Source organism: Protopterus annectens, chromosome 2.part1 (assembly GCF_019279795.1).
Source record: "Protopterus annectens isolate FY-2018-M chromosome 2.part1, PAN1.0, whole genome shotgun sequence".
In the NCBI taxonomy this organism is placed as follows: domain Eukaryota; kingdom Metazoa; phylum Chordata; order Ceratodontiformes; family Protopteridae; genus Protopterus; species Protopterus annectens.
Window position 1 is genome coordinate 418,428,957 of NC_056729.1, and position 15,413 is coordinate 418,444,369.

The following is a 15,413-nucleotide window of genomic DNA, read 5'->3' on the forward strand; positions in this document are numbered from 1 at the left end:
GTATTTATCCTGGTCAAGCTATAATGTATTCAAGTCTTAAGCTTCAGGTATTACTTAATATATTTGTAGGATTGCTAAAAACACTGGGAAAAAATCAACTTTCCACAGATCTGATGCAGACTATTTAGTTAGATAGTAAAATAAAAGTTGACTATGAATAATCAGATAACCAAGACAGTAGAAGCATTGCATAATGGAGGTGATGATCTGCTTAATTAACATACAAAGTAAAAAAATACTATCAGAAGAGTATCTTCTAAAATGTCTCTTCTTGTGCTTCAAAAAAACTCTTATTTGTAAAGTTAATGTTAAGCTATTGTGCAGTAGCAAAGGTTTTTTTTTGAGAGTGCCTATAAATTCTCATCATTATGATTTAAAGATTTTCTGTACCTTTTCTGTGTATTATGAGATTTTTTGGAAACATGGGTAAAATATAGAAATGTAATGTTATGTATTGTGAAAAACCTATTGTGTCATTCTGATCATTTAGAATGATATGCTAGTTTAGTAAAAGGAATGTTAAAAATTACAAAGGAAAAAGCATGGCAAACCTTGTTGAAAAGACTTGGCATTATTTGCATATTCAATCCCAGAATGCATGAGAACAGTCTCCACAAGCTGTCAAAGTCTTTGTAATATAGGGAAGGACGAGTCACAGTATGATATTTTTTTTTTAGCTTTGAGCAGTGGTAGAATCATAGCCTATGAAGGTCTACTGAGGCGTGATTATTGCTATAACCCCTTAAATCTGTTTTTTGACAGACTTGACAAATTTTTACTGTCTCTCTGGAGACTGGGTGTATTGCAAAAATTAAGCTTCAGAGACAAATTTGGTATTTTTACTTATTTTTTATGAGAGCATTGTGTGTTTTTTTTTACAAATTAACACTTCTGTTTTGAGAAGGGATGATTGAAGTACAGTTATTTTTTATTACATAATGTTAATTTCTCATTTTGTTATATGTAAATATTGGTGTAAAAAGGTGTTTTTTTCTTATTGTAGACATGCGGTAATAATGATATAACTGATAAATATCAATGTTTTAATAATATTGGGAAGGTGAAGTCATTAAAGTACTTGGAGATTTTCTTGTTCATCGCAAAATAATTTTTCTAAAGTAGAGTAGGATTTTTTTAAGAGACCCATTTCATTACATACCTTTTGAAAGTATATTTCAGTAAGCAGTAGAAATGACAGTCTTAATTTATCAAAATACTTTGTAAATGGTTGTAGACCTCTGAATCCATCAACATGTTGTAGCACTATATCCATAGTTTAATGATTGCCTATCTAAAATGCAGACTGTGATACTCTGTAGGGGTATTGTTCAGCCAGCCTTTTGATGGAAAACAAGATAAAACAGACCCTATCAATTTATTAAGCAAACTTCCATTTCTTTGCTTTATCCGAATTTGATTGCATTTAAAATAGTAGCATAAATCTTGGCCTTTGTGTTTCTGTGATTGAAGGGAAGTTTACTTACTTAAGTCACCTAAGGATGGTTGACTGATATTTGTGCAAAGTCATGGAGCAGGCTTAAACATTGTGTACAAGTGTAGGCACCACAGCATGTGTCTGAAAATGTTACATTTTTAAATTCCCAGAGGGTATGAAACACTTTTTTCAATGGATACTTCCTAAGCAAAAAAAAAAAAATGATTTGCGCATTATGTATATTTAAACATTACATTACTTAATTAGCTTGGAAATGTAGACGTCATAACTCCACTTGTGAAAGACTTGGTTTTATGAAGAAATGGAAGGAAGGAAGGTGAAAATGGAATCACAGCAGAGAGTCACATCCAATGAGATATGAGAAAATTGGTTAGAAAAAATTATGGCGTGACTTGTGAATCTACATACTTTGAAGGAGTATGAGATGACAGGAAAGTGTAGTTGCACAAAAGAGAAAGAGGCAGCAAAACTGTCTGCCTCAACTGCATTTGCTGATTTGCCTTTTAGTGTTTCTTGCAACTTGAAATGAGTAACATATTTCGACTGAGGGACACATTGTTAATTACTCAGTTGTGTCTGCATCATTACAACAGGTTTCAGTTTGACATTATATCACTATGTGCACCTGAAATGTGATGTATAATGAGCTTACATCCTGCAAAGGGCATTTTTGAAATGAACAGTACCATTGTGGCAAATATTTAAAACTACCATTATTCTGAAAATAAAGTGTAAAATTAAGTTCAAATTATTTCTGCAAATATTGCAAAAACTGTGGAATGCTTTGTACAAGATTTAAAATATGGTAAAAAAAGAAAATTAAAGTTTAAGTTACTGAAATTGAAAACCTTGAGAAAAGATTCTTTAGCAATCTGAATGTGAACTGAGTAGAGTGAAGAATTCACCCTCACATTTGAAAATATTATGGTACATTGTTTTTGATATTGAAAAAAAATATCCTGCATTTCACTTTGGTGGTGGTAGCCACAATTTCTTCTGTGCAAAAAGCAAAAGAAGGAATATCAAAAATTAGAGCTATTTCTCACTTTATTCTTTGTCAGCCTTTCCAAATTTTCAGGAAGAAATGTAATATTTCTGCATCTGACTGTGTGATGAAAAAAAGCCAACTATAATAGATGCATTTCTGGAAACTGCACAAAATGAAATCAGAATGATCCTTAAAACAGAATGTATCATTGCCTCCTATGCACCTTATGTTGTACAATAATTTGCAGAACCCATGTTTCTGAGTAAGTGTAGCTTTCAGGAAACTCTTAGTCCATGAAAAGATATATTGCTTGGAAGTTGTTGGCTGCTGTCTGCTGACTGAGGTAATATCCTGTTGGAATTACAAAGTAAATAGGTATTGAAAACCTATGAGAATTAACAAATGACATCACTGTGAGGTTGCTGCATTAGTGAGAAAACTGGAGAAGAAAGGAGGTACAGCAAAATAGAATTGATATTTTGCAGCCTGCAGAAAAATATCAATTACATTTCATTAGGTATACTGTAACTCACAAAAACATGATAGATATAGGTTTGCTGAGAGATGACTCATAGCCCTTAAACATGATTACTGATGGAGTACAAATGAATGGATCAGTTTTAGGAGTAATTAAGCAGGTATTTTCTAAGTTTACAGATTGAGATATTTTTAATTCAAAAGTCATCTAATTAATTTCCCTAAATGGTAAGTAGCTCAAAGTCCATTCTTGGCAAAGTTAAATCCTTGCTTCAGACTTTATGGAAAAAGGCAAAGAAACATTTGCACTAATTATTGTATAAATGTGCTCATAGAATTTTTCATAACATTCCATGATTTCTGAATATCTTATAACATAGATTCAGTCATTATAAGACTTCCAAGAATGGAAGCTATAATATATTTGTAGTAGTGCAAAGAACACTGGGAAGAATATCAACTTTCCACAGATCTGGAGACTTTTTTCTTCATTGCAATAGAATTTTTCTAAAGTAGGGTAGGATTTTTTTAAGAGACCCATTTTATTACATACCTTCTGAAAGTATATTTCAGTAAGCAGTAGAAATTACAGTCTTAATTTATCAAAATACTTTGTAAATGGTTGTAGATGTCTGGATCCACCAACATGTTGTTGTAGCACGATATCCATATTTTAATGATTGTCTATTTAAAACGCAGACTGTGGGGTATTGTTCAGCCAGCGTTTTGATGGAAAACAGGATGAAACAGAACCTATCAAATTATTCAGCAAACGAAGTTCTGTTTCTTTGCTTTGCTTTCTCCAAGGTTGATTGCATTTAAAATAGTAGTATAAATCTTGGCCTTTGTGCTTCTGTGATTGAAGGGAAGTTTACTTACTTAAATCACCACAGGATGGTTGACTGATATTTGTGCATTGTGATGGAGCAGGCTTAAACATTGTGTTCAGGTGTAGGCACCACAGCATGTGTTTGAAAATGTTACATTTTTAAATTCCCAGAGGGGTTGAAACACTTTTTTCAATAGATACTTTCTAATCAAAAAACCCTGCTTTGCGCATTATTTATATTTAAACATTACATTAGCTAATTAGCTTAGAAATGTAGTCTTCATAGTTCCACTTGTGAAAGGCTTGTTTTTATGAAGAAAAGGAAGGAAGGTGTACATGGAATCAAAGCAGAGAGTCAGATCCCATGAGATATGAGAAAATTGGACAGAATAAAATATGCCGTGACTCGTGAATTTATATACCTTTAAGGAGTATGAGATGATAGAATAGTGTAGTTGCACAAAAGGGAAAGAGGCAGTAAATCTGTCTGCCTCAACTGCATTTGCAGATTTGGCTTTTAGTGTTTCTTGCAAAGTGAAATGAATAACATATTTCCGATATCGCTCAAAATGACTGAGGAACACATTGTTATTTACTCAGTTGTGTCTGCATTGTTACACAAAGTTTCAGTTTGACATGGATCACTATGTGCAGTTGAAATGTGATGTATAATGAGCTTACTTCCAGCATTTTTGAAATGAACAGTACCATTGTGGCAAATATTTAAAACTTCCATCATTCTGAAAATTAAAGCTTAAAATTAAGTTCAAATTATTTCAGCAAATATTGCAAAAAACTGTGGAATGCTTTGTACAACATTTAAAATATGGTAAAAAAATAAAATTAAAGTTTACGTTACTGAAATTTAAACTCTTGAGAAAAGATTTTTTAGCAATATGAATGTGAAATGAGCAGAGTGAAGAATTTACCTTCACATTTGAAAATATTACGGTACATTGTTTTTGATATAAAAAATATCTTGCATTTCACTTTGGTGGTGGTAGCTGCAATTACCCCTTTGTAAAAAGCAAAAAAAGAATATCAAAAATTAGATTTATTTTTCACTTTATTCTTTGTCAGCCTTTCCTAATTTTCAGGGAGAAAGACAATATTTCTGCATTTTTTAGCGTGTGATGAAAAAAAGCTACCTGCAATAGATGCAGTTCTGGAAACTGCACCGAATGAAATCAGAATGATCTTTAAAACAGAATTTATTACTGTCTCCTATGCACCTTATGTTGTACAATAATTTGCAGAACCCGTGTTTCTGAGTAAGAGTAGCTTTCAGGAAATCATAGTCCCTGAAAGATATATTGCTTGTAAGTTGTCGGGTTGCTGTCTGTTGACTGAGGTAATATCCTGTTGGTGTTACAAAGTAAATAGGTATTGAAAACCTGTGAGAATTCACAAATGACATCAGTGTGTGGTTGCTGCATTAGTGAGAGATGTGAAGAAGAAAGGAGGCACAGCAAAACAGAACAGATATTTTGTAGCCCAAAGAAAAATATGAATTTAATTTCATTAGGTATACTGTAACTCACAAAAACATGATAGATATAGGTTTGCTGAGGGATGACTCATGGCCCTTAAACATGATTACTTATGGAGTACAAATGGTATGGATCAGTTTTAGGAGTAATTAAGCAGGTACTGTCCAAGTTTACAGATCGAGATATTTTTAATTCAAAAGTCGTCTAATTATTTTCCCTAAGTGGTAAGTAGCTCGAAGTCCATTCTTGGCAAAGTTGAATCCTTGCTTCAGACTTTATGGAAAAAGGCAAATAAACATTTGCACTAATTATAGTATAAAGGTGCTCATAGAATCATTCATAACATTCCATGATTTCTGAATATCTTATAACATAGATTCAGTCGTTATAAGACTTCCAAGGATGGAAGCTATAATATATTTGTCGTAGTGAAAATTAGACTGGGAAAAAAATCAACTTTCCACAGATCTGATGCAGACTTTTGAGTTAGCTAGTAAAATAACAGTTGACTATGAATAATCAGATAAGTAAGACAGTAGAAACATTGCATAATAGAGGTGATGAATTGCTTAATTAACATACAAAGTAAAACAAATACTATCAGAAGAGTATCTTCTAAAAAGTCTCTTCTTGTGCTTTAAAAAAATCTTATTTGTAAAGTTAATTTTAAGCTATTGTGCAGTAGCTAAGGTTTTTTTTGAGAGTGCCTATGAATTCTCTTTAGCATTATGAATTAAAGATTTTTTGTACCTTTTCTATGTTATGAGATATTTTGAAAACATGGGTAAAATATAGAAATGCAGTGTTATGTAATGTGAAAAACCTATTGTGTCATTCTTATCTTTTAGAATGATATGCTAGTTTAGTAAATCGGGTGATAAAAATTACAAAGGAAAAATCTTGGCAAACCTTGTTGAAAATACTTAACATTATTTGCATATTCGATCCCAGAATACATCAGGAAAGTCTCCACAAGCTGTCAAAGCCTTTGTAATATAGGGAGGGATGAGTCCCAGTTTGTTTTTTTAGCTTTACACAGTGGTAGTATCATAGCTATGAAGGTCTACTGAGGCGTGATTATTGCTATTTGAAAACTTTACCCAATACCCTGTTAAGTCTGTTTTTTGACATGCTTTGCAATTTTTTACCATCTCTGTGGAAACTGTGTATATTGTAAAAATTAGGCTTTGGAGACAAATTGGTATGTGTACTGACTTTTTATGAGAGCATGGTGTGTTTTTTAGAAGTTGTCACTTCGATTTTGAGAACAGATGATTGAAGTACACTTTTTTCATGACGTAATGCTCATTTCTCATTTTGGTTTATGTAAATATTGGTGTAAAAAGTTGTGTTTTGTTATTGTAGTCATGCGGTAATAAAGATATAACTGATAAATTTCAATGTTTTAATAATGTTGGTAAGGTGAAGTCTTTAAAGTACTTTGTGGAGATTTTCTTCTTCATTGTAACAGAATTTTTCTAAAGTAGGGTAGGATTTTTAAAGAGACCTATTTCATTACATACCTTCTGAAAGTATATTTCAGTAAGCCATAGAAATGACAGTCTTAATTTATCAAAATACTTTGTAAATGGTTGTAGATGTCTGGATCCATCAACATGTTGTTGTAGCACGATATCCATATTTTAATGATTGTCTGTTTAAAATGTAGACTGTGGGGTATTGTTCAGCCAGCCTTTTGATGGAAAACAGGATGAGACAGAACCTATCAATTTATTCAGCATACGGAGTTCTGTTTCTTTGCTTTGTCCAGGTTTGATTGCATTTAAAATAGTAGTATAAATCTTGGCCTCTGTGTTTCTGTGATTGAAGGGAAGTTTACTTACTTAAGTCACCTCAGGATAGTTGACTTGATATTTATGCAAAGTGATGGAGCAGGCTTAAACATTGTGTACAAGTGAAGGCACCACAGCATGTGTTTGAAAATGTTACATTTTTAAATTCCCAGAGGGTTTGAAACACTTTTTTGAATGGATACTTTCTAATCAAAAAGCCTGCTTTGCGCATTATGTATATTTAGACATTACATTAGTTAATTAGCTTAAAAATGTAGTCTTCGTAGCTTCACTTGTGAAAGGCTAGTTTTTATGAAGAAATGGATGGAAGGTGTAAAGGGAATCACAGCAGAGAGTCAGATCCCATGATATATGAGAAAATTGGATAGAATAAAATATGCCATGACTCGTGAATCTACATACTTTTAAGGAGTATGAGATGATAGAATAGTGTAGTTGCACAAAAGGGAAAGAGGCAGTAAAAGTGTCTGCTTCAACTGCATTTGCAGATTTGCCTTTTAGTGTCTCTTGCAAGTTGAAATGAATAACATATTTCAGATATCACTCAAAATGACTGAAGAAACACATTGTTATTTACTCAATCATGTCTGCATTGTTACACAAGGTTTCAGATTGACATTATATCACTATGTGCACCTGAAATGTGATGTATAATGAGCTTACATCGTGCAAACGGCATTTTTGAAATGAACAGTACCATTATAGCAAATATTTAAAACTTCAATCATTCTGAAAATTAAAGCTTAAAATTAAGTTCAAATTATTTCTGCAAATATTGCAAAAAACTATGGAACTCTTTGTACAACATTTAAAATATGGTAAATAAATAAAATTAAAGTTTATGTTACTGAAATTGAAAACCTTGAGAAAAGATTCTTTAGCAATATGAATGTGAACTGAGTAGAGTGAAGAATTCACCCTCACATTTGAAAATATTACGGTACATTGTTTTTGTTTTAAAAAAATATCCTGCATTTCACTTTGGTGGTGGTAGCTGCAATTACCCTTTTGCAAAAAGCAAAAGAAGGAATATCAAAAATTAGAGTTATTTCTCACTTTATTCTTTGTCAGCCTTTCCTAATTTTCAGGGAGAAAGAAAATATTTCTGCATTTTTTAGTGTGTGATGAAAAAATGCTGCCTAGAATAGATGCAGTTCTGGAAACTGCACCGAATGAAATCAGACTGATCTTTAAAACAGAATTTATCATTGTCTCCTATGCACCTTTTGTTGCACAATAATTTGCAGAACCCGTGTTTCTGAGTAAGAGTAGCTTTCAGAAACTTATAGTCCCTGAAACGATATATAGCTTGGAAGTTGTCGGGTTGCTGTCTGTTGACTGAGGTAATATCCTATTGGTGTTACAAAGTAAATAGGTATTGAAAACCTGTGAGAATTCACAAATGACATCACTGTGAGGCTGCTGCATTAGTGAGAGATGTGGAGAAGAAAGGAGGCATAGCAAAATAGAATTGATATTTTGTAGCCCAAAGAAAAATATGAATTTAATTTCATTAGGTATATGGTAACTCACAAAAACATGATAGATATAGGTTTGCTGAGAGATGACTCATGGCCCTTAAACATGATTACTGATGGAGTACAAATCATATGGATCAGTTTTAGGAGTAATTAAGCAGGTACTGTCCAAGTTTACAGATCGAGATATTTTTAATTCAAAAGTCATCTAATTATTTTCCCTAAATGGTAAGTAGCTCAAAGTCCATTCTTGGCAAAGTTGAATCTTTGCTTCAGACTTTATGGAAAAAGGCAAAGAAACATTTGCACTAACTATAGTATAAATGTGCTCATAGAATTATTCATAACATTCCATGATTTCTGAATATCTTATAACATAGATTCAGTCATTATAAGACATCCAAGAATGGAAGCTATAATATATTTGTAGTAGTGCAAATTAAACTGGGAAAAAATTAACTTTCCACAGATCTGATGCAGACTGTTGAGTTAGATAGTAAAATAAGAGTTGACTATGAATAATCAGATACCTAAGACAGTAGAAGCATTGCATAATAGCAGTGATGATCTGCTTAATTAACATACAAAGTAAAAAAGATACTATCAGAAGAGCATCTTCTAAAAAGTCTCTTCTTGTGCTTTAAAAAAAATCTTATTTGTAAAGTTAGTGTTAATCTATTGTGCAGTAGGTAAAGTTTTTTTGTGAGAGTGTCTATGAATTCTCCTTAGCATTATGAATTAAAGATTTTCTGTACCATTTCTGTGTTATGAGATATTTTGAAAACATGGGTAAAATATAGGAATTCAGTGTTATGTAATGTGAAAAACCTATTGTGTCATTGTTATCTTTTAGAATGATATGCTAATTTAGTAAAATGAGTGTTAAAAATTACAAAGGAAAAAGCATGGCAAAATTTGTTGAAAAGACGTGACATTATTTGCATATTCGATCCTAGAATACATCAGGAAAGTCTCCACAAGCTCTCAAAGACGTTGTAATATAGGGAAGGATGAGTCCCAGTTTGCTTTTTTAGCTTTGCGCAGTGGTAATATCATAGCCTATGAAGGTCTAAGGAGGTGTGATTATGGCTATTTAAAAACTTTACCCAATACCCCATTAAGTCTGTTCTTTGGCAGACTTGACAATTTTTTACCGTCTCTCTGGAGACTGTGTGTATTGTAAAAATTAGGCTTCGGAGACAAATTTGGTATTTTTACTGATTTTTTATGAGAGCATGGTGTATTTTTTAGAAGTTGACACTTCTGGTTTGAGAACAGATGATTGAATTACACTTATCTTTTTATGACATAATGTTCATTTCTCATTTTGATTTATATAAATATTGGTATAAAAAGTTATTTTTTGTTATTGTAGTTCTGCGGTAATAAAGATATAACAGATAAATTTCAAGTTTTTTAATAATGTTGATAAGGTGAAGTCATTAAAGTACTTTGTGGAGATTTTCTTCTTCATTGCAATATCATTTTTTTTAAAGTAGGGTAGGATTTTTTAGAGACCCATTTCATTACATAACTTCTGAAAGTATATTTCAGTAAGCAGTAGAAATGACAGTCTTAATTTATCAAAATACTTTGTAAATGGATGTAGACCTCTGGATCCATCAACATGTTGTTGTAGCACGATATCCATATTTTAATGATTGTCTATTTAAAATGTAGACTGTGGGGTATTGTTCAGCCAGCCTTTTGATGGAGAACAGGATGAAACAGAACCTATCAATTTGTTCAGCAAACAGAGTTCTATTTCTTTGCTTTGTCCAAGTTTGATTTAATTTAAAATAGTAGTATAAATATTGGCCTCTGTGTTTCTGTGATTAAAGGGACGTTTGCTTACTTAAGTCACCTCAGGATGGTTGATTGATATTTGTGCAAAATGATGGAGCAGGCTTAAACATTGTGTACAAGTGTAGGCACCACAGCATGTGTTTGAAAATGTTACATTTTTAAATTCCCAGAGGGTTTGAAACACTTTTTTGAATGGATACTTTCTATTCAAAAAGCCTGCTTTACGCATTATATATATTTAGACATTACATTAGTTAATTAGCTTAAAAATGTAGTCTTCATAGCTTCACTTGTGAAAGGCTAGTTTTTATGAAGAAATGGATGGAAGGTGTAAAGGGAATCACAGCAGAGAGTCAGATCCCATGAGATATGAGAAAATTGGATAGAACAAAATATGCTGTGACTTGTGAATCTACATACTTTTAAGGAGTATGAGATGATAGAATAGTGTAGTTGCATAAAAGGGAAAGAGGCAGTAAAAGTGTCTGCCTCAACTGCATTTGCAGATTTGCCTTTTAGTGTTTCTTGCAAGTTGAAATGAATAACATATTTCAGATATCACTCAAAATGACTGAGGAACACATTGTTGTCACCTGAAATGTGATGTATAATGAGCTTACATCCTGCAAATGGCATTTTTGTAATGAACAGTACCATTGTGGCAAATATTTAAAACTTCAATCATTCTGAAAATTAAAGCTTAAAATTAAGTTCAAATTATTTCTGCAAATATTGCAAGAAAACTGTGGAACGCTTTGTACAACATTTAAAATATGGTAAAAAAATAAATTAAAGTTTACGAAATTGAAAACCTTGAGAAAAGATTCTTTAGCAATATGAATGTGAACTGAGTAGAGTGAAGAATTCACCCTCACATTTGAAAATATTACGGTACATTGTTTTTGATATAAAAAAAATCCTGCATTTCACTTTGGTGGTGGTAGCTGCAATTACCCCTTTGCAAAAAGCAAAAGAAGGAATATCAAAAATTGGAGTTATTTCTCACTTTATTCTTTGTCACCCTTTCCTAATTTTCAATGAGAAAGACAATATTTCTGCATTTTTTAGTGTGTGATGAAAAAAAACTGCCTAGAATAGATGCAGTTCTGAAAACTGCACCGAATGAAATCAGAATGATCTTTAAAACAGAATTTATCATTGTCTCCTGTGCACCTTTTGTTGTACAATAACTTGCAGAACCTGTGTTTCTGAGTAAGCGTAGCTTTCAGGCAACTCATAGTCCATGAAAAGGTATATTGCTTGGAAGTTGTCGGGTTGCTGTCTGTTGACTGAGGTAATATCCTGTTGGCTTTACAAAGTAAATAGGTATTGAAAACCTATGAGAATTCACAAATGACATCACTGTGAGGTTGCTGCATTAGTGAGAAACATGGAGAAGAAAGGAGGCACAGCAAAATAGAATTAATATTTTGTAGCCCAAAGAAAAATATCAATTAAATTTCATTAGGTATACTGTAACTCACAAACACATGATAGATATAGGTTTGCTGAGAAATGACTCATCATCTTCTTTCGGCTGTTCCCGTTAGGGGTCACCACAGTGGATCATCTGTTTCCATTTCTTCCTGTCCTCTGCATCATGCTCTTTCACACCAACCGCCTGCATGTCCTCTCTCACCACATCCATAAACCTTATCTTAGGCCTTCCTCTTTTCATCTTTCCTGGCAGCTCCATCCTTAGCATCCTTTTCCCACTATACCCAGCATCTCTCCTCAGCACATGTCCAAACCAATGCAATCTCGCCTGTCTTGCTTTGTCTCCAAACTGTCCAACTTGAGCTGACCCTCTAATATACTGATTCCTAATTCTGTCCATCCTAGTCACACCCAGTGCAAATCTTAACATCTTTAACTCTGCCACATCCAGCTCTAACTCCTGCCTTTTCGTCAATGCCACCGTCTCCAACCCATATAACATAGCTGGTCTCACTACCCTCTTGTAGACCTTCCCTTTCACTCTTACTGATACCCATCTGTCACAAATTACTCCTGACACTCTTCTCCACCCATTCCACCCTGCCTGTACCCTCTTCTTCACCTCTCTTCCACACTCACCATTACTCATCATCATCTTTTTTCGGCTGTTCCTCTTAGGGGTCGCCACAGCAGATCACCTGTTTCCATTTCTTCCTGTCCTCTGCATCTTGCTCTGTCACACCAACCACCTGCTTGTCCTCTCTTATCACATCCATAAACCTTATCTTAGGCCTTCCTCTTTTCCTGTTACCTGGTAGCATCATCCTTAGCATCTTTTTCCCAATATACTCAGCATCCTTCCTCAGCACATGTCCAAACCAACGTAATCGTGCCTCTCTGGCTTTGTCTCCAAACCTTCCAACCTGGGCTGACCCTCTAATATACTTATTCCTAATCCTGTCCACCCTCGTCACACCCAGTGCAAATCTTAACATATTTAATTCTGCCACATCCAGCTCAAACTCCTGCCTTTTTGTCAATGCCACTGTTTCCAACCCATATAACATAGCTGGTCTCACTACCCTCTTGTAGACCTTCCCTTTCACTCTTACAGGTATTCGTCTGTCACAAATCACTCCTGACACTCTTCTCCACCCACTCCATCCTGCCTGTACTCTCTTCTTCACCTCTCTTCCACACTCACCGTTATTCTGAACTATTGACCCCAAGTATTTAAACTCATCCACCTTCACCACCTCTACTGCTTGCATCCTCTCCATTCCTCTATCCTCCCTCTCATTCACGCACATATATTCTGTCTTAGTCCTGCTGACCTTCATTCCTCTTCTCTCTAGAGCATATCTCCATCTCTCCAGGGTCTCCTCCACCTGTTCCCTACTCTCACTACAAATCACAATGTCTTCTGCAAACATCATAGTCCACGGAGACTTCTGTCTGATCTCATCTGTCAACCTGTCCATCACCACTGCAAATAAGAAAGGGCTCAGAGCTGATCCTTGATGTAATCCCACCTCCACCTTAAACGTATCTGTCACTCCCACCGCAGTCCTCACCAATGTCACATTACCGTCGTACATATCCTGTACCACTATTACACACTTCTCTGCCACTCCCGACTTCCTCATACAATACCACAACTCCTCCCTAGGCACCCTGTCATATGCTTTCTCTATGTCCACAAAGACAGAATGCAACTTCTTCTGACCTTCTCTGTATTTCTCCAACAACACCCTCAGAGCAAATAATGCATCTGTAGTGCTCTTTCCTGGCATGAAACCATACTGCTGATCACTAATCATCACCTTCTTAACCTAGCTTTTACTACTCTTTCCCATAGCTTCAAGCTGTGACTGATCAATTGTATCCCTCTTTAGTTACTGCAGCTCTGCACATCACCCTTATTCTTAAAGATAGGTACCAAAACACTTTTTCTCCACTCCTCGGGCATCCTCTGAATTTCCAAAATTTAATTAAACAATCTGGTTAAAAATTCCACTGCCATTTCACCTAAGCACCTCCATGCTTCCACTGGTCTGTCATCTGGGACAACAGCCTTTCCATTCTTCATCCTCTTCATAGCTGACCTTACTTCCTCCTTGCTAATCTGTTTCACTTCCTAATTCACAATCCCCACATCATCCAACCTTCTCTCTCTCTCATTCTCTTCATTCATCAGCCCTTCAAAGTACTCTTTCCATCTACTCAACACACTCTCCTCGCCTGTGAGTACATTTCCCTCACTATCCTTTATCACCCTTACCTGCTGCACATCTTTCCCAGCTCTGTCCCTCTATCTAGCCAATTGGTACAGGTCCTTTTCTCCCCCTTTAGTGTCCAATCTCTCATACAACTCTCTATATGCCTTATCCTTAGCCTTCGCCCCCTCTCTCTTTGCCATGCGCCTCATCTCCTTATACTCATGTCTACTTTCATCATCTCTTTATCAATCAAACTTCTTCTTTGCCAGTTTCTTCTTCTGTATACTCTCCTGTACTTCCTCATTCCACCAGCAGGTCTCCTTGTCCTCCTTACTCTGTCCAGATGTCACACCAAGCACCTTTCTAGCAGTCTCCCTTACTAGCTCTGCTGTAGTTACCCAGCTATTCGGTAACTCTTCACTTCCTCTCAGTGCCTGTCTTAACTCTTCCCTGAACTCCACCTCACAATCACCATTTTTTAACTTCCACCATTTAATCCTTGGCACTGCTTTCATGAAATGACTCATAGCCCTTAAATATGATTACTGATGGAGTACAAATGGTATGGGTCAGTTTTAGCAGTTATTATCCAAGTTTACAGATCGAGACATTTTTAATTCAAAAGTCGTCTAATTAATTCACCTAAATGGTAAGTAGCTCAAAGCCCATTCTTGTCAAAGTTGAATCCTTGCTTCAGACTTTATGGAAAAAGGCAAAAAACATTTGCACTAACTATAGTATAAATGTGCTCATAGAATTATTCATAACATTCCATGATTTCTGAATATCTTATAACATAGATTCAGTCATTATAAGACTTCCAAGGATGGAAGCTATAATATATTTGTCACAGTGCAAATTAGACTGCGAAAATAAAATAAGAGTTGACTATGAATAATCAGATAACTAAGACAGTAGAAGCTTTGCATAATAGAGGTGATGATCTGCTTAATTAACATACAAAGTAAAAAAAATACTATCAGAAGATTATCTTCTAAAAAGTCTCTTCTTGTGCTTTAAAAAAATCTTATTTGTAAAGTTAATGTTAAGCTATTGTGCAGTAGCTAAGGTTTTTTTTTGAGAGTATCTAGGAATTCTCCTTAGCAATATGAATTAAAGATTTTCTGTACCTTTTCTGTGTTATGAGATATTTTGGAAACATGGGTAAAATATAGAAATGCAGTGTTATGTAATGTAAAAAAACCTGTTGTGTCATTCTTATGTTTTAGAATGATATGCTAGTTTAGTAAAATGAGTGTTAAAAATTACAAAGGAAAAAGCATGGCAAACCTTGTTGAAAAGACTTGACATTATTTGCATATTTGATCCCAGAATGCATCAGGAAAGTCTCCACGAGCTGTCAAAGTCTTTGTAATACAGGGAAGGATGAGTCCCAGTTTACTTTTTTTTTTTTTTTTT

General features: G+C 34.4%; 2 non-coding genes and 1 pseudogene across 2 annotated transcripts; all 3 read left to right on the forward strand.

Moving 5' to 3' along the window:
- The first annotated feature begins 675 nt into the window (after positions 1-675).
- Positions 676-793, forward strand: LOC122795173 (annotated as a pseudogene).
- Positions 794-6,267: 5,474 nt separating this feature from the next.
- On the forward strand, positions 6,268-6,399 carry LOC122795162. Its single transcript, XR_006363769.1, has one exon. It is a non-coding gene; the product is annotated as a U4 spliceosomal RNA (small nuclear RNA).
- A 3,165-nt stretch (positions 6,400-9,564) lies between these two features.
- On the forward strand, positions 9,565-9,700 carry LOC122795157. Its single transcript, XR_006363765.1, has one exon. It is a non-coding gene; the product is annotated as a U4 spliceosomal RNA (small nuclear RNA).
- The last annotated feature ends 5,713 nt before the right edge of the window (positions 9,701-15,413 follow it).